Genomic DNA, 18,462 nt, shown 5'->3' on the forward strand with positions numbered 1-18,462 from the left:
AATAAAACAACCCCATCAAAAAGTGGGCAAAGGATCTGAACACACACTTCTCAAAAGAAGACATTTATGCAGCCAACAGACACATGAAAAAATGCTCATCATCACTGGTCATCAGAGAAATGCAAATCAAAACCACAATGAGATACTATCTCACACCAGTTAGAATGGTGGTCATTAAAAAGTCAGGAAACAACAGGTGCTGGAGAGGATCTGGAGAAATAGGAACACTTTTACACTGTTGGTGAGAGTGTAAACTAGTTCAACTATTGTGGAAGACAGCATGGTGATTCCTCAAGGATCTAGAACTAGAAATACCGCTTGACCCAGCGATCCCATTACTGGGTATATACCCAAAGGATTATAAATCATGCTACTATAAAGACACATGCACATATATGTTTATTGTGGCACTATTCACAATAGCAAAGACTTGGAACCAACCCAAATGTCCATCAATGATAGACTGGATTAAGAAAATGTGGCACATATACACCATGGAATACTACACAACCATAAAAAAGGATCAGTTCATGTCTTTTGTAGGGCCATGGATGAAGCTGGAAATAATCATTCTGAGCAAACTATCGCAAGGACAGAAAACCAAACACCACATGTTCTCACTCATAGGTGGGAATTGAACAATGAGAACACTTGGACACAGGGTGGGGAACATCACACACCAGGGCCTGTTGGGGGGTGGGGGGGATGGAGGTGGGGGAGGGATAGCATTAGGAAAAATACTTAATGTAAATGGTGAGTTAACGGGTGCAGCAAACCAACATGGCACATGTATACTTATGTAACAAACCTGCACATTGTGCACATGTACCCTAGAACTTAAAGTAAAAAAAAAAAAAAAAAAAAAAAGAAGAAAAGAAAAAGAAATAGGCAAACCACAGACCGGAAGAAGTTATTTGCAAGATACATAACAGAGAAAGCACTTGTATACAGAATGCATAAAAACTCCTACAACTAAATAATACAAATGACAAAAAAGTCATAAAAATGAGCAAAAGTCCTGACAGATACTTCACAAAAGACAATATTCAAATAGCCAATAAGCCCATGAAAAGGTGCGCAATATTATAGAGCATCAGGAAAGTGGCAAGGATGTGGAGTGACCCAAACTCTTATGTTGTTAGAAGGAATGTTAAATAGTACAACCATTTTGAGAAAACTTTTTGGCAATTTTTCTTTTTAAAATTAATTTTTAATTTTAATTTAGTTTTTTAATTTAAATAGCCTTAAGGGTACAAATGGTTTTTGTGTAAACAAAATATACTAATGGATGAATTGTATCGTGGTGAAGTCTGGAATTTCAGTGCACCTTTCACCTGAGTAGTGTACATTGTGCCTAACAAGCAGTTTTTCATTTCTTACCCCAACTCCCAACCTCCCTGCTTCTGAGTCTTCAATGTTCTTTCTTCCATTCTGTATGCCTTTAGTAATTTTTTTTTTTTTTTTTTTTAGATGGAGCCTCGCTCTGTCACCCAGACTGGAGTGCAGTGATGCGATCTTGGTTCACTGCAAGCTCCGCCTCCTGGGTTCATACCATTCTCCTGCCTCAGCCTCCTGAGTAGCTGGGACTACAGGCGCCCACCACCACACCTGGCTAATTTTTTGTATTTTTAGTAAAATGGGGTTTCACCATGTTAACCAGGATGGTCTCGATTTTCTGACCTCGTGATCCGCCTGCCTCGGCCTCCCAAAGTGCTGGGATCACAGGCATGAGCCACCAAGCCCGGCCGCCTTTAGTAATTTCTTATTAAGTTAAATATGCTTTTACATTTGGCCCAGTAATTCCAATTCAGCCATTTATACAAGAGATATAACAACATATGTCTGCAAACCACCTGGTACAAGAATGTTCATCTCACCTTTATTCACAATAATAAAAATTTGAAAAAAGCAAAAAACCAATATTCATCAATAGGAGAATGGATAAACAAATGGTGGTATATTTATACAATGTAATGCTACTCAAGAATAAAAAGAAATGAACTATTAATATACACAGCAACATGGATTGACCTCCTAAACATGATGCTGGACAAAACCGAGCGCAAAAGAACCATACGTATAATTACATATATTTGAAGTTCTAAAACAGGCAAAATCAATCTGAGGTGAAAAACACTAAAACAGTAATTGCCTTTGGGCATGGGAATTAACTGACAAGGTACTCAAGGGAACTTTTTGAGGTAATGAAAATGTTCTGTATCATGACACAGGAGGCATTAAGTGGTGCATCCATTTGTCAAAAGTATACAGCTGAAATGTCTGCACTTTCATATATGTACATTTTACCTTAAAATAAAAGAACTGCTAAAAGTCATCATTATCAGCATCATCAAGTGGAGGAGCCGCTGGAGTATAGAGATGCAAGAACTGCAGAATTTGAGAATTGTTGTAGCTGGGAGATGAATACATGTGAGTTAGTTATGTTCTCCTCATTTTGTGTAAGTTTAAATTTTTCCGTAATAAATTTCTTATTAACAAAAGTGAAATAAAGAAGTTTCAGACAAACAAAAACTAGGAGAATTATTTGCCTGCAAGCTTTTATTTAAGGAAACACTAATGGTAAATTTTCCAGGAAAAAGAAAAATGATTCACATAAAGACATACATACACAAGGGGGAATAAAGAGCAGTAAAAAGTATAAATATGTGGATAAACATAAATTTATATAATTGTGCAATATAGTCCTAAATAATGTCTCATGGAATTTAAAATATATATAGATTTAGGATTCACGAAAACAATGCAAAACTTGGGAGTGTAAAAGTTAAAATATTCTAAATACTTATTGTAAATATTCTAAAGTGTTGAAATTATTATTTTTTGGTAACTGTTAAGGATGCAACTTGTAATATGTAAGGCAAGTACTATAAGAATAGTAACATATTGTAAAACAAATTAATCAAAAGAAGAACTGGAATATTAAAAATATTTTATTAATCCAAAATAAGACAAGAAATTAGAAAAAAGAAAAGAAAACAGGTGGGTTGGCCGGGTTTGGTGGCTCACGGCTGTAATCCCAGCACTTTGGGAGGCAGAGGCAAGCAGATCACCTAAGGTCAGGAGTTTGAGATCGGCCTGCCCAACATGGTGAAACCCTGTCTCTACTAAAAATACAAAATTAGCCCTGTGTGGTGGCACATGCTTGTAATCCTAGCTACTCGGGAGGCTGAGGCAGGAGAATCACTTGAAACTGGAAGGCAAAGGTTGCAGTGAGCTGAGATGGCGCCATTGTGCTCCAGTCTGGCCAACAAGAGCAAAATTCTGTCTCTAAATAAATAAATAAATAATAAATAAATAAATAAAATAAAACAGGTGGGTCAATTAAAAATCAAATGATAAGATGGCGATATTAATCCAACTGCAAGAGACAAACTTTAAATATGAGGACACAAAAAGTTTTAAAACAAATGATTGGAAAAATAGACCATACAAACCCTAAAAGAAAGCTGATATAACAATACTGACATCAGACCAAATCAATTTCAAGAAACATTATCAAAACTAAAAAAGAAAATTTCTTAATGATAAGAAGATCAATTCACTAGGAATATGCCACACACATATATTAGATATAGTAGTATATAATTAATAATATGATTTTGGTATATATAAAACCAAAACAGACAGAACCCAGTATATAATTAATAATATGGTTTCAATATATATTAAAGCAAAACTGACAGAACCCGAGGAGGAATAGACAAGCCTACAGTCACAATGGAAGACTTAAACACACTATTCTCAAAACCTGATAGAATAACTAGACAAAAAAAAAAATCAGTAAGGACATTCAAAGTTTGAAAAACACAATTTAAAAAAACTAGAGCTAATTGACATATATAAATCATTGCAGCCAACAATGATAGAATTTACATTATTTTCAAGTGCACATAAAATTGTGACAAAAGAGGTCCATGAGTTGAACCAAAAAGAGGCTCAACAATATTACAGTGTTTACGGGCATCCATAGTATAATCTCTGAGTACAACTGAATTAAGCTAGAAGTAAATAGCAAAATCCACATGTCTAAAAATCAAACATGTACTTCAAAAATAATCTATAGTTTAAAGAAGAGATTACAGCTGAATGAGAACATATTATGAACTTAATAATAGTGAAGACGCTATATATCAAAACTTATAGAATACAACAAAATCAGACAAAAATTTATAATTCTAACCACATATACTAGAAAATAAAAAAGATCAATTACCTAAGCTTGTATCTTAATAAGATATAAAAAGAACAGTGTTGTAAATCCAATGAAAGTAGAAAGCAGGAAAGAGGAGCTGAAATTTAATTAAGTAGAAAAACTTTAATAGATAAGTTAAATAAAGCCAAAAGTAGGTTCTTTGAAAACCTGATAAACCCTTAGAAATATCAATTGAGACAAAAGAGAGAAATCCCAGATTATCAGTACCAGTAACGACAAGGAAGACAGCACTACAAATGTTGTATTAAAAGGATAGGAGAGTATCTGAACAATTTTACTTCAAGCCAGAAAGAGAGCCCTCAACAGAAACAGAATGAGCTGACATCTTGATCTTGTATTTCCAAGCCTCCAGAAGTGTGAGAAATAAATTACTGTTGTTTAAGCCACCTAGTTTATGTTTTGTTATGACGGTCCAGGCAAACCAAGACAAGCAGAGAGTCTGGACACAAATCCATGGTCACTTGATCGATGACACTATGGTGCAGTGTGGAAAGTATAATTATTCATTAGCTGGTGCTGGAAAAATTAGAAAAATGATATCTTGTATCATATTTTTGTATTCCAGATGGATTGCAAAGTGTGAAAGATAAGTTTTTCTGCTTTCTTTTTAAAAAACGTTTTTATTTTTTAATTGAGCTATAACTTATATACAGTAAAGTACACAAGTCTTAAAAAATTGGTGACAGTTTTCATATACCCAGCAAGATCCTTCATGATCCCTTCCAGTTACCCCCAAAGAAATCACTATTATGACACTGTCAAAATAAGTAAGTTTTACCTATGTTTTTCATTGAGATCTAGAGGGTCTCTGTTGACTTACCTCTGAAAGACTGTGGGAAATTCATTTCAGCTCTTTGAAAGTGTTGAGCTTAATTTTGTATCCTCATGCTCCATACAACTGCAAAATCTGACAAACGTCGTGAAGCCTTTTTAGACTTGGTGAGTTTTTGAGACAGGATCTCTCCCTCTAGCAGGACTTTGTCTCTTGAGCATCAAACTACAAGAAATTGTATTTTGCCTGTTAGAAACACTCTGCTGGACTTCTCAGCCTCCTACACACAAGCCTCAGAACTTACCAAGTGTTCTATGGAAAATGCAAACATGTAAGTGGGGCTCTGCAAGTCTCCAATCTATCATTTGAATCCTGTGCAGCCACCAAAAGCCTTGCTGGGTTCTATTCCTTCAATAGAGTCTCTCTGAATGAGTTAGATCCAAACCTCAGTCTGAGCCTATACTCGGAAAAGGCCCCTAGGGAAGGAAGCTGCTAGTGATCATCAATTCACCCCCTCTGCAATTTAAATTCATATTGTACTTGTTGCTTCCAGAGCACTTTGATCCCTTTTTTAAAAGTGCACAGCTTTTTCTAGTTGTCACAGTAAGAATGTTGGGTTGCCATGACCTACTTATCCTACTTAAAGATTGATGACTGATAGAGGTTAGGCAAAGATTTCTTAAACAGCACACAAAATGTGTTAATCATAAAAAAAACCAATAAATTGGATGGACTACATTAAATCTAGAAATTTCTATTTATCAAAAAACAGCTGATAAAAGAACCAAAGAATGCCTAAATAAATGGGGAGATATACTGTGTCCATGGATCAGAAGACCAAACATAGTAAAGGTGTCCATTTCTCCAAAACCGATCTATAGATTTAAAGAAATTTCCATCAAAATCCCAAGGGTTTTTTGTAGATATAGACAAGCTTATTCTAAAATTTATATAGAAACGAATAGGTTCTAAAATAGCTAAGACAATCTTGACAAAAAGAAACAAAGCAGAAGTAACCATTCTCCTGGTATTAAGGCCTAACATATAGCTCCAGTAATGCAGACATGGACTGATATTGCCAGAGGGACAGACACATGGGCCAAGGGAACAAAATAGAGAACTCAGAAATAGAACCACAGCAATATGCCTAACTCGTTTTTGACAAAGGTGCAAAACCAATGCAATGGAGGATAGCCTTTTCGGCAAATGGTACTCAAGCAAATAGACATACACAGGAGAAAATAAAATAGGAAAGAAGAAAAATCTTGCTCTAAGCCTCACACTTCATACAGAAAATAGTTTAAAGTGGATTCTGGACTTAAATGTAAAACACATGACCGAGCGCAGTGCCTTACACCTGTAATCCCAGTACTTTAGGATGCCGAGGCAGGTGTATCACTTGAGGCCAGGAGTTTGAAACCCGCCTAGCCAACACAGAGAAACCCCTGTCTCTGTGAAAAACACACACAAAAAAATTAGCCGGGTGTGGTGGCATGCACCTGTAGTCCCAGCTACACAGGAGGTTGAGGCACGAGAATCACTTGAACCTGGGACGTGGAAGTTGCAGTAAGTGGAGATCATGTCGCTGCACTCCAGCCTGGGCTGCAGATGAAGACCCTGTCTCAAAAAAACAAAAAAAGTAAATAAATAAATAAAAGAAAGAAAAAAGAAAAAGGAGAAAAATCTTTGGCTAGGCAAATAATTCCTACTATGACTAAAATAATAATCCATAAAAGGAAAAATTGATAAATTGGACCACATCAAAAATAAAGACAGAAAGACACTAGAACAATATAATATTATTTAACAACAACAAAAAAGAGTGAATTACTGCTACATAGAACAGCATGAATGAAACTCAAATATAACAGGTTAAGCAAAAGAAGCCAAACACACAAGAGTACATATTGCATGACTCCATTCATGGAAAGTTCAAAACAGGCAAAACGAAACTGTGGTGTTAAACGTCAGGATAATATCTATTTTAGGGGCTGGAAACTGAAAGAGGGTACAGAGGAGGAGATTCTAGGATGCTGATAATATTCTGTCTCTTGATCTAGGTGCTATTTACACAGGTATGTTCACCTTGTGAAAAACTCATGGAGCTACACACGCTTAGAATTTGTGCACTTTTCTGCATGTGTATTATAATTCAATAAAAAGTTTAAAAAATTAACCCCTCCAAAGTAAAAAGAAATAGGTAACAAATAAAATAATAGAAATTGATGAATGAAGAAACAAGCACAATAAAGATGATCAACAAAGTTGGTTCTTTGAAGAGACTCACAAAGTGAGTGGCATGGCAAAACTGATCAAGAAAAAAAAATAGAAAAGGCACAAAAAATGTGTCAGAAATTAAAAAAGAAAGACGTATAACAACAGACTAATGAACGTGAAAAAAGAATTATGTAATATTATTAGTAATTTAATGTCATTAAGTTTGAAAATTCAGTTGAAATGAATGAATTCCTAGAAAAACACAATTAACCAAAATTTACACAAGAATAGATCATTTGAATAGTAGATGTGCTTCTTGCTGCAGGGATGTCTTTCGTTCTTGGCCCTCTCAGCAGACAGAGCTAGGAAATGCACGCATGTATATACACATATACATACACATACACATACATATGCATGTACATACATGTGCACACATATACATACATATTTATATATACTTATTTTAAAAATCATGAGTTCACATCATTACTTCTGATTCCAGTACATCCCTATGTGATACTTTCTTGCCTTCCTCCGTTCCATGGTTGTATGTCTCTTCTTCCACAGGGAGAAATCTGGCTCTTGATAACATCAGCACATTTACTCATTTGCTAAAGCCTATAATACATCCAAAATTATTTTAGAATGGATTTCCCCATGCCACTACAAATAACAAACTGAAAAAAAAAAAACCCCTCAGGATGTGTTTGTAATTCCTCCCTGTCCCTCTTCCCCACCATAGGCTGAGAGTATCAAATACTGTGGTCATAAATTTCTTGGATTATTTCTTTTTCTCCCTTGTAGTGGGATTATGACATTCATTTGAAACACAATTAGATTCATTGGTTTTCATTTGCTTTATGTTCTAGGAATTTTCTCCCTGCTCCTTCTTATAGATGTCATTTTAGTTTTTCAATATGTAGAACATTAACACATTTCTGAAAGTCAAAAGTATACAAAAAAGTATACTCAGATAAGTATACTTATACTTGTGTCATTTTCTTCCTTATTCTTTCTGTCCCTCACTCCTTATAGCTAACTATTGTCATTGTTTTATAGTTTATCCTTCCTGTGTTTCTAATTGTATTTGTAAGCAGATACATGTATGTTTTCTTAATTTCCCTTTTTTTTACACAAAATGTAGCATACTCTCATTTGCACTTTGCTTTTTTCACTTAACAATATCTCTTGGAATTTACTTCATATCAGTTTACAGAGATCTTTGCTGTTCTTTTTTACAGCACATAGTATTCATTTTATGCATTATATCATAGTTTATTCAACTAATTTCCTATGCTTGTACCCTTAAGTAGCTGTCAATATTTTGTAATTACCAATAATGAGGCAATGAATAATCTTGTACATATGTATTTTTGTATCATTGGTGATGTATCTTCAGGATAAGTTCTAAAAGCATAATTACTTGATTAAGGATAAATGCAGAGATAACTTTTATTAAATATTGTCAAATTTCCCTCCATAGAGTTGAAACAGTTTGTATTTCTACCAGTCACGTGTTAGAGAGACAGCCTGTTTGCTACAGCTTTGCCAGTGTAGTTTCAAGCTTTTGAACTTTTGCCAGTCTGGTAGGTAAGAAATGGTTTGTATATGTGGTTCTGTTTGCACTTCTCTTATGAATGAAGTTGAATATCTTTCCATATTTTAAGTACCATTTTATATGACTTCCTATTAGTTGTTCATATTTTCTGGATATCTTTCAAAAAGATATTAATTAATTTTCAGAAGTTTTTTTGTTTTGTTTTGTTTTTTGAGACAGGGCCTGGCTCTGTTGTCCAGGCTGGAGTGCAGTGGCATGACCTCAGTTCACTGCAGCCTCAGCCTCCCTGGCTCAAGCATTCTCCCACCTCAGCCTTCCAAGTAGCTGGGACTACAGGCACATGCCACCACCCAGTTAATTTTTGTATTTTTTGTAGAGATGGCATTTCACCATGTCGCACAGGCTGATCTTGAAATCCTGGGCTCAAGCTATCTGTCCATGCTATCTGCCCTCCCAAAGTGCTGAGATTACAGGCATAAGCCACACTGCCTGGCCAGAAGATATTAGAAAGTGCTGTGAACTAAATTCTGTCTCCCCCAGATTCATATGTTGAAGCTCTAACCTCCAGTGTGATGGTAATTGGAGATGGAACCTTTAGAAGGTAACTAAGTTTAAATGAGATCATAAGGATGGGGCCCTAATCCAATACAATTAGTGTCTTTATAAGAAGTGACATCAAAGAATGCTCTGCACCTGGCCAATCTTTAAAAATATTCATAATGCCTTCATAATAGAGTTGGAAACAGCCTGAACGAGGACAAAATAAGGAGTTGTTTAAATTAACGATGGCCAAGCTTGTGGATGTTGTGAAGCAGTGGTTCTCAAAATGTAGTCTGCAGACCACCGAAGGTCACTGAGACCCTTCCTGGAGGTACAAAAAGTCACAACTATTTTCATGTTAACATTAAGACATTATTTGGCTTTTCCCTGTGTTGCTCTTTGCACTAATGGTGCAAGAACAATAGTGGATAAAACTGCTGGTGACTTACCACAAATCAGCAATGGCATCATCCCGCACTGATCATCATTTTATTATTTATTATGAAGCACTCACAGCCAAGAAAAGAGCCAGTTTAACTTAAGAATGTCCTGATGAAACAGTAAAATGTATTAATTTTATTAAGTCTGACCCTTTGGAACACATTTTAAAATATTCCACGTGACCAAATGGGAAGTATGCGTAAAGCACTTCTGTTAGGATGGTCACCTTGAGGAGAAGCACGTGTGCGATTGAGCTGTGAGTTAAACTAGCTGCTTTTCTCATGGAACACCAGTTTTTCTTGAAACAAGGACTGACAGCAGGGCTGCATTACACTTTCATTGCCCTAGGCACTTTTACCTTCATGAGTCCCTTCTTCTATAAAACAATAGAAAAAAATATTTTACAACTGTGTTTGTAGAAAGACAAATATAGTAACCTTATACATTAAAATATTTTCTTCAATATAAAAGAACTAACCCTCATTGTCTTCTGATTTTAAAAGAAATTAAGACATTTTTGTGGACCCATAAAGTCCTGGGGGCCTGAGTACTGTTTCTAATGGAGAAGCTACACCTGACAGACAAACTATGGGTATTCAGAATTGGGTGTATGTAGGGCTGAATGCTCCATGAGGCACAGTTTTAATATACAATATTAATGTATTTGTCTTTATACCAGTGCAGTTGTCTTTTTAGTAGAGGAAGGGGCCCATGGAGGCAAAAATGCCTCCCATGAAAGTCATAATGTGGTCCTTTGTTTGTGGTAGACATTTTCTTGAAAATGAATGAAATGAACCTGTCACTTCTAGGAAAATCGCTGTGACATTATGTTGTCAGTGATAAACTTGAGCTTTCAAGCAGAAATTACAATTTTGGGAAACTCGTATCTGCCACTATGAGCTTGACAACTTCCCAATACTCGAAAACCTTCAGATGAGATCAGTGGTGCTATTAATAGATGTGATTTTTCTAATATTGTACAATGAAACTTGTTTACATTTGTAAGATCCGTATAAATCAGTGAACTGCTATTTCCCAAATGATCAATGTGTGATTTTACCCAATCATGCATAGCTAAAGGACCCTGTCAAGATATAAAATAGGCCAAAGGATTTTAATGTATTAACTGAGTTCAAAAGTTTATCGATTTTTTTTTCAGGTTCTACATTGTGCTTAACCTTTAAGAAATGACTGCTTCTTGCATTTTGGTGTAGTATGAAAGAAGAGCATCTGTAATTGTCTGAAAAGGTGATTAAAATCCTCTATTCCTTCCCATATACATATCTACATAAGGCTGAATTTTCTTCACATACTTCAAACAAAACAACATATAGTGACCGACTGAATGTAGGAGGAGGCATGAAGCCAGCCTCCTGTTACACCAGACATTCAAGAACCATGCAACACTGTAAAACAATGTCACTCTTCCCACTAATTATTTTTGTTTGGAAAACATAATTATTTTCCTAAAATACATTATTTATGTAATATAACTTCTTTCCGTGTTAACATTTAAAAAATAAATTAATAAACATTTACTTTTTCTCAGTTTTTATTTCTAATAAAGCAAATATTGATAGATGTAACCTATAAGACAAAAGCTCTTCAGGGTTCTCAAAAATTTTTAAGAGGGTCAAGGGAAACCCAAACAGTTCCAGTAATGTTATTGTAGAATAACTACCCAGTAAAATGTTCATAAGGAACCATTAAGTTTAAAATGCAGGTGCAATCACTAAATGGAGTAGAAACTCTATATGTTTAATATTAAGTGGATATAGATAAAAAGGCTGCAATGGGAGCAGCCTGTTCTCTCCTAGCAATGAACGTAGAGTGAGTTTTATTTTTTAAGCATTTTTATTTTTCATGTTTTCAGAGTGAGCATAGCTTTATTTTCTAATTGGAAAAAAAATAACCTTTAAAAGAAGAAGAAGTAATAGCAGCAGCAGTTGGTACACCTCTCCGAGCCAGATTAGGGGAGGAGACAGGTCACTGAAGTGGAAGAACAGGACACACAAAGCGCAGGAGGAGAGAGGGGAGAGAAAGTGGAGGCTTCTGGAGAAGGATGAGGTCAGAGCTGCTGCATGGAACAGCTCCAGAGGACAAAGGTCCTAGAGTGTTCTATAAGAAAGGCACGCTGTGGAGGGGCATGGAAGTGGGGCCGGCCCCAGATCAGCTCTTTGGAGGACTGTAGACTTTAATTTCACCTGGTGGCCCCCGCAGAACGGAGAATCCTTGCCCAAAGACAGAGAGAAGGATGGAACAACAAGGTGGGGTGTGCGGGAGGGTCTCTGCACCTTTCCTGACATCCCTTCCTTGGGAAATCCTCATATATCCATAACGCTTTGTTTTGGGACCAGAAGCATCATAAGCATCATTTTTCCAGCTTCATCTCCCGTTACTTTCCCCTTCACCCATTCTACTCCAACCTCACACTCGCTGTGTCTCGACTATTTCGGACATGCTCCTAGCCTTTGCATTTGCTATTCCTCATGCTTGGGGCAGTTCTTCCCCAGACATCCACATGGCTTGCTCCCTCAGTTTCTTCAGGCCTTTGCTTTAAATGTTACCTTCTCAGAGAGGCCTTCTCTTATATTTGAGCCTCACTCCACCTCACACTTCCTATTCCCCTTCTCCGCCTTATTTTGCTCCACCGCATGGAGACCCTCTGACACATTCTCCCGTTTGTCTTTCCTTCCCCCACTAGAATGCAAACCCCAGGAGGGCAGAGATTTCTGCCTGTTCTCTTGGCTGTTTCATATCCAGCACCCAAATTGCTGCATGACACAAAATACGTTCTCAGTACTTAATTGAATTAACGAATGCCTGAATGGCAGGTATTGGACATTGTTTTGCAAACTCTTACAGTAACGAGTAAAGCATTCCGGTGAGGTGGAGGTTACTGCCGCTGCGATTCCCGCGCAGCCTGAGGACTGGGGTTGGGGGTGGGGTCTCTAATTACTTGCATAATCCCCAGTAGCGGCACTTTAAACTTCACATCGACCCTGAGGGATGTGTATTATTATCCAAATTTAGTTCACAGCTGGATGGAGAAGTGGCTTCCTGCTCCACACTTTGGAGGGAGGAGGGTATAGGGGAGGCCCCCATTTAAGTACCCGGGATGGGGCACCAATGCCTTCAGGCGGTAAACCAATTTAGGAAGACGTGGAGGGCTTTGTGGCGGCCCCTCCTCTTTCGGCCTGTCCGCAGTTTTTAAAAAACGCATGTGATGATAAGGAATCACTGTTTATATTAGTAATTCCCAACTTGGGTCCGAAAGTGAAATTCTGCTGAGGCCAAGTAGCTAACCGCTTCCACGTGCAAGGCAGGATCCAGCTTTCGGGGTGAGGGGATTAGCTGAAGGACCCCAGGGGAGCCGGGTGCGCAGTAATTGACCTTGGGGCAGACAAGGGCTTGGGGGTGGCCTGTATCTAAAGACTACGAGGCCTCTGAGGCGGGGGGTGGGGGAGTTGGCATTGGCTGGGGAGGGAAGAGCGATCGCTGGTAACAGCCATTGTGTCTTCCCACTGGGTTAGTGAGAAGGTTCCTAAGGATGCCGTGGCGGCGACAGTCCCATGCTCAGAGCCAGGCACACAGTAGGCGCTCACTAGAGACGCAGAGGCTGGGACGCGCCCTGGAGAAGCGCCTCTCTGGCGGTCCTGGCCCTTCCCAAGGACTGGGTTCTGGGCGACGCCGGGGTCACGGGTCGGACCTCGCGTCCGGGGCGCGGGCTGGTGCCTGCCTGGGCGCAGAGCGGCCGGCGTCAGCTGGCAGGGCGCGGGCCCGGGGTCAAGGCCGGGGCGCTAGGCGGCGTTGGCGCGGAAGCCGGACGCTCGGGGCCGCGAAGGGATGTGACGAGCGGCGCGCTGTGCATTGTGGGAAGCCGGCCGCGAGGACTGGTTCCAGTTCACTCGGCAGCGGCGCCGGGCGGAGGGGGAGAGCGCGGGCCGCGCGGGCGGGAAGCAAAGAGGCGGGCGGGCCAGCGAGGAGCGCGGAGAGAAAAGGCGCGAGCGGCCAGGAGGGCTCAGGCGAGACATCTTTCAGCTGCCGCCGCCGCCACCGAGCCGCCGCGTAAGTGCCGCGCGGGCCCCCTTGCCGCACTCCCTGTCCCAGCCGCTCGGGTCCGGCCGCGGGTGCCGGGGAGCGGCCAGGCCTGGCGCGCACCGGTGTGGTGCTCGGCCGGGCTCGGGCCGCCGGGTTCGGTGTGGCCCACGCCGGGTCCTCGCGCGTGCACGACGCCCTCCCAGGCCCTGTCGGGCCGCGCGGAATTCCCTTTGGTTTTGTTCAAAAAACAAACCCGGAAACCAACTTCTCTTCGAAATGCATCCCCTGCCCGCTCCTGTGCGCTTTTGTGGGAAAAAGGCAGTGCTGGCGCCTCCCCTGGTGACCCTTCCTGGGGCGGGCTCACTGGCCAGGCCTAAGGCTGCAGGAGGCCCCGCGGCGCTGGCTGGGCAGCCTGGGCCTGGGCGCCCGGGAGCTGCTGTGAGCGGAGTTGTACTTGGTGAGGCCCCCGCCGGCCCGCGAGTTGCCGGCCCCGGCACAATAAGTCGGGCCCGAGCCCCGGGGGACCGAGGTGTAGGCGTCTGGCTCGCTATCTGCAGGGAGGGGAGGGCGGGGGCTACTCGCGGGACTGAAGCCGGGCTGGAGCTGGGAACCGGGTCGGGGAGTGGTCCAAGGGTGGGCTGGAGAGGGGCCACGGGAACCCCCGCTGCTCCCGATTGTCTTGGTATCATCAACCTTTTGTTTGCTTTGTGGTAGGAAGGGTTTGCTTTCTTTTTTTTTTTTTTTTTAAAGGTAACTCCGGAAGGCTGTGGGCTTCCCCGGGTGGAGAAGGCCAGCAGGAAAGAGCCTCGCTGGGGGTGGGGTGGAGTGGGGAGGTGAGTGCGCAGGATGCTGCTGGCAGTGTCACCTGACAACAGGTGTGCGACATGGCGCTCCCCACCCCCATTCCTGCAGGGGCCACAGATCACTCAAGCAGCTGGTCAGTACATTGCTTGAAAGGTTCTTTTAGACAAGATGTTAGGGGAAATGTTTCTGAGTTTCAAAGTGAGAGACTTCTGTACAAACAACAGGTACAAACCTTGAATTCAACAATTACAGTGACTATAAAGGCCTTGTAAGATTTTAATGACCCAGTAAACAGCACATAAGAATAGACAATTAGAGGGGGCACTCCTGCTAGCTTCCCTCTTTTCTTCCACCTTTGTGGTTTGAGGTTTTACCGTTAAAGTGGGGGGTGAGGGGAGTGCTTTGTTCCAAAGCTCCCTGCTCCGGGGAGTCGGCATTTTTTAACAGTCTTAGGTTTGAATGGGAGACTCCGAGTTGTAAATTAGGTGGAATTCACCTACTGCAGGCCACCTTGAGGCTACTAGCCTGCTGTCAGAGGTGTTAACTCTGAAATGGACACCTCACGCCTGCAACTGAAATTAATACCCCTTGTACACATTTAACTAGAGTTAGGCAGCAGCATCTCAGTCTTGCACAAGAGACTCTCCGATGAGGATGAGTATGTTGTTAAACTTATTTTTTCTTAAACACAACAACAAAACTCTTGAAAGACTTCAAATTCTTCCCCCTTCTAGTTTTACAAGGAGAAATAAATCTTTCCATTCTGTTCTTTGGTTTTGATCTGTTACCATTGTCAGTGCTGATCCCTAGATAAGGCCTTAAGAGGGTTGTGTCAATGAAAATTGTTTGAGGCAGGCCTTTAGAAGGAGGCACAATTTAACTCACGTTTTATTAAACTTTGAGAATTGTCTGGAACTTCACATGTGACATTCTAATATACAACCATGCCACTGATTTAGTTTTTACCAAATAGGCCAGTGTCAGGGAGTGGCACATCTCCATCTGCTGTTTCTTCTGGTCCCTGAGAGAGGAGAACTTGAGCGTCTCGCATTCCTTCCCCATTGAGAAGCTCAGAGTGCATGTGTTCTGGGACCTGCCTTCAGAGCTAATGTGGCCCCAAGTCACCTAAAGGAGATTTATTTAAATAAAAGCATAAACTGAAAACCTCAAGCTGAAGAACCCAACAAGACTCTATATGTGGTGTTCATCAGAATTGCAACAGCCTCTGGTTCCTATTTGAGTGTCCCCAAGGATTTGTGACAGGCTTTTCAGAGCCCCACTCCTAGAACATGGGCTGGGAAGGGGCAGGAGTGAGTGGGGCCCAGATCGGTCTGTGGGTCCTTCCCACATTCTGTAGGTTTAGAGGTATGTTAGGCCCTGCCTCAGCACTTACAAGTGAGCCTGAGTGAGTCAACTCTTCATTCCAGAGTTGTATAGCTTGTTTGCTTGGACCAAACCTGTCAGGTCAGTGTCTCAGAGTCTTTCCATAAAGATTTCCTGAGAATCAGCTCCTGTTCAGGCACTGGGGAACACAGCCATGATTAAGAAATGCCTAGCCCCTACCCTGGGGGAGCTGACATTGGGAGAAGGCAGGCAAGTAGCTGTTGTAAAGTCAGTGCAGAAGGCCCCAAGTAGCCCCTGGCAGGGATAGTAACCTAGCCAGGAGTGAGCCCTTATCTGGCATGGAAAGATCAAGTTGGCTGGGCAAAGGAGGGCAGATGGGGACAGGTGTTTGAGGCCTGGGGAACCACATATGTGCATCATAGAAGAAAAGAACAGAGGTTATGTGGGGAACTGCCAGAGGCTTGGGATGGCTGAGTCCTGGTGTGGAGGCAGGTGAGGCTTCAGGGAGGGACAAACAGGACAAATCACAAAGGATTCTGCTCAGACCCACACTTTATCCTAAAAGCAACTGAAGGGTTCTGAGCAGGAGAGAGACAGGATCAGGTGTTCTTTTTATTCTTCTTGGAAACACGTCTACTCAACAAATAGTGGATTCTACATACTAAGCCTCATCAGAGTCCGGTTCTCTGAAGCCCACACTTTAACTTTTCTCTAAATGGCCTTCCATTAGACTGGTTATCTTAGGGTTTGGCACAACCTTTACAAGAGAGAGGAGTATGTAGGAAAGTTTTTTTTGTAAAGCAGGCAGGTGGTAACTTACTGTTAAAATATAACAAGCTGCACAGTTCTTTCAATGCATCTGGGGAAGCAGATCACAGAATGGTGTTGGAGTGGTGAAATTTCAACCCCCGACTAGCTTCCCCAAAACTGTTTCTTGCTTGTGGTGAATGACACTTGTGTTTGTGTTTTGTTTCTTCCTGCCACTGAAAACATAACAGGAGTAAGACACATCTGCTGGAACAAAATGCATGGTTTACGATTTATTTACCATCTCGGTTGGTCTGTCTCTTCTGTTTGCAATCCCATAGTTCACTGAGAGTGGACTGTAGGTTCTTTAATCATCTGACTCACTTTTTGATACGGTGTTTTATGAATGGAGAGAGATATTTTTCCTGATTGGCTAGCATACAAGAACAGGTCTCTGATCCAAGCCAATCAGAGTGCAGCTTGTGAACCCTAGCTTTGTGAGCAATGGTTGTCTAGTATATCCACATGCCTCTGGGGACATGACAGCGGGTGACACTGTTAATCATTTGGTGTGATAGAAGAGGGAAGAGAATGCCGTAAACAGGATTAGTGTCCTGTCCTTCAGAATTAAGTGTCTCAGGTTTGCCTTTGTGATTGGAGTTGATGGGAAGGTGACAAATGCATGTGGATATGTGGGCATTTATCCAGCTGCCAGAATGGATGGGACGGTTCTTCCTCATCAGCAGTTATTTGAGTACTGATAGCTCAGACTCCTCTATCCTCAGGGGTTGGAGATAGGGCTCTTTGACTAGCAACTCCCCAGCAGTTCTAATCAATATTACATGGGATCAATAGGCATGTATTCATTGCTTAGATAATAAAAGACTTCATGATTGACTGTTCCAGTGGCTTCATGAGTGCCCTGATTGTTTAAGGGGTTTCTGTGCTGTAGCTTTAACAGGAGTCAATCTCTTACAGATGTGAGGAAGGTATTTTCCTGAAGTCTATGGTACTGAGCCAGAAGCAGGAGGAGAGGTCACTGGAACCATAGTACTGTCACAGAGTCATAAGGCGTTTGTGTGGCTTATGCCCAGCTATCAGGGCAGTTGGAGTGTTCCTTTCCTGAGAATCCGCAAGGTAGCTCTACAAGCTCCCTGAATTTTGTGTGTCTGGGCTCCTATGGGGATTTTGCCAGGTGTATGTACATGAATGGTCCAAGAGAATGTCTCTGATTGGTGTCCCACTGGCCATAACTCCCTGTCCTATGGCCTTTGGAAATGCTGCCCTCTCCTTTCTCCCCATCCACTGTCAGTGCCAACTGATCAGCTACCTCGTAGCCAGCATTCGGGTGTTTACCAGGTGCCAGGCAGGGTGGTAGGTGCTTGGAGATACAGTGGTGAATAGAGCAAATTGGTTCATTTCATCAAGACAGACAGGTAAACAGGCAATGATGATACCATGTACTGCATGCTAAGAATGGGATAGCTGGTTTCAGAATTTATGTGTAAGTGGGATCTAGAGTGACTGGCAATCATGATGGAAGGAAGGGTTGGAAACTGCATTTGCAGAGTACTGTACATAAGACTAAGAAAAATAATTGAGTATATTAAAGAATAGGGGCAAGCTGAGGGAGATTGTAAGGCACTTTTAGCTGGGCCCTGGGTCTGCAGCTGACACATCCATTGAGGGAACTGGGAGGGAGAGATTTATCCTGGTGGATCTCTGGTTGTTGCAAATAGAGAGATGTGTTGGAGGTCAACA

At 41.2% G+C, this 18,462-nt stretch overlaps 1 protein-coding gene across 4 annotated transcripts in view; it reads left to right on the forward strand.

Moving 5' to 3' along the window:
* The first annotated feature begins 13,548 nt into the window (after positions 1-13,548).
* LOC111528906 (core histone macro-H2A.1) overlaps positions 13,549-18,462 on the forward strand; it is a 65,625-nt gene continuing 60,711 nt past the window's right edge. For all 4 annotated transcript variants that reach the window (XM_023195773.1, XM_023195790.1, XM_023195782.1 and 1 more), the window contains exon 1: positions 13,549-13,833. The gene's annotated coding sequence lies outside the window, so the exon portion shown is untranslated. The remainder of the gene's footprint in view (positions 13,834-18,462) is intronic.

The sequence above is a fragment of the Piliocolobus tephrosceles genome, chromosome 4 (genome assembly GCF_002776525.5).
Source record: "Piliocolobus tephrosceles isolate RC106 chromosome 4, ASM277652v3, whole genome shotgun sequence".
Classification (NCBI taxonomy): domain Eukaryota; kingdom Metazoa; phylum Chordata; class Mammalia; order Primates; family Cercopithecidae; genus Piliocolobus; species Piliocolobus tephrosceles.